This window comes from Callorhinus ursinus, unplaced genomic scaffold (genome assembly GCF_003265705.2).
Source record: "Callorhinus ursinus isolate GAN/ISIS: 27379988/994484 unplaced genomic scaffold, GSC_fseal_2.0 scaffold14, whole genome shotgun sequence".
Classification (NCBI taxonomy): domain Eukaryota; kingdom Metazoa; phylum Chordata; class Mammalia; order Carnivora; family Otariidae; genus Callorhinus; species Callorhinus ursinus.
The window spans coordinates 35,550,693-35,552,219 of record NW_027397076.1 but is presented as its reverse complement, the minus strand read 5'-3'; the positions used below and the strand labels follow the sequence as shown (position 1 = coordinate 35,552,219).

Genomic DNA, 1,527 nt, shown 5'->3' with positions numbered 1-1,527 from the left:
GGGCGCCTGGGTGGCTCAGTCCATTAAGCGGCTGCCTTCGGCTCAGGTCATGATCCTGGGGTCTTGGGATCGAGCCCCACATTCAGCTCCCCGCTCAGCGGAGAGCCTGTTTCTCCCTCTCCATCTGCCTGCCACTCTGCCTACTTGTGCTCTCTCTCTTTCTGTCAAATAAATAAATAAAATCTTAAAAAAAAAAAATGAATACCCACCTTCAGGTTCCTGGCCAGGAACTTCAACGCACTACCATCTCAAAAACTCCTTCCGGTTTTGGAGAAATGGTTGGCCACATTTGCCCCTCAGACCCCGATCGCCACTTGTACACTAACCGATTCATTTCTCCCCTGTGACACCAACACTTGTAACTCCGGTTTGCGACTCGGCTGCTGGTTCCACTTCTTTAATCAGGTCATCTATCTTTGTTTGTACCAGTTGGGTAAACTTTTACACCCGTCTCTCAGGACACACCAAGGTCCTCCAGCTCCGCAAATTCTCGGCTTCTCCTGCCAAGGATGGCAATAAATCTGATCTGCCTTGTCAGCCTTAAACTTAACTTCACTTTTTGACCCCTCATTATTTCTGACAGCACTACCTGAACGCCTTCATTTTGGTCTCTGTCCTTTCTTGCCAGTAGGGGGCTCTGTACTCTTGTGTCCGGCAGTCTTCCTACCACTTGGGATATTTTGCGGTCATTTTCTAAGAGAGCTGCCCCTCCCTATCCCAACGTTGGCAAATGCGGCTGCTAATTCCATTACCCTAGAATCTAGATTCTAAAGAATATGCTTGATTTATAATGCAAATATTTATAAATATTTTATAATTAAATAATAAATCCCTTCTGCCTTCATGAAACTCCCAGTTCCGGGTACTTTACAATGAAAATAGGCCTATTTTTCTACAGGCCCTTCTCTATGGAGTTTGAACAAACTGTAGTACTCTGAGCTAAATTTAAATAGGTTAAAAATTGCTTTTTTGAAATATTCATATGCTGTCTTCCATTTATCTAATAAGAGATATGTGACCCCAGCTAATTTCCCAGGCAAATTGTCAAAAAGTGTGTGTGGAGTGCCTGGGTGGTTCAGTCAGTTAAGTGTCTGCCTTCGGCTCAGGTCATGATCCGGGAGTCCTGGGATCAAGTCCTGCATTGGGCTCCCTGCTCAGTGGGGAGTCTGCTCCCCTTGCTTGTACTCTCTCTCTGTCAAATCAATCAATTAATTAATTAATTAAAAAGTGTGAGTGCTCTTCCTGGCAGAGTCTTCATGGCTGCCATTTTTTTTCTCAGTGGAATGGAGGAAATCAGATTCCCCCTTCCACATATAAAAAAATCGTTTAGGGGTGACTTTAGTAATTGTCCACATCGTTGGCCACTGAGCACTCTTTGCTTAATGATTACTTGAAGAGTCAGCTGCAGAATGAAGCCATATTTAGGTGATGATAGCCCCATGACTTCAACACAAAACCTGAAGGTTGAAGTCATCCCTCATCAATATGGTACATTTCATCCTGCTCTAGGCCTCCATTAATACCATC

At 44.3% G+C, this 1,527-nt stretch overlaps 1 long non-coding RNA gene across 3 annotated transcripts in view; it reads right to left on the bottom strand.

Moving 5' to 3' along the window:
- Positions 1 to 602, bottom strand: part of LOC141374115 (uncharacterized) — a 98,884-nt gene extending 98,282 nt beyond the window's left edge. For all 3 annotated transcript variants that reach the window (XR_012380714.1, XR_012380715.1, XR_012380717.1), the window contains exon 1: positions 210 to 602. This is a non-coding gene — a long non-coding RNA (uncharacterized lncRNA). The remainder of the gene's footprint in view (positions 1 to 209) is intronic.
- Positions 603 to 1,527: the final 925 nt, after the last annotated feature.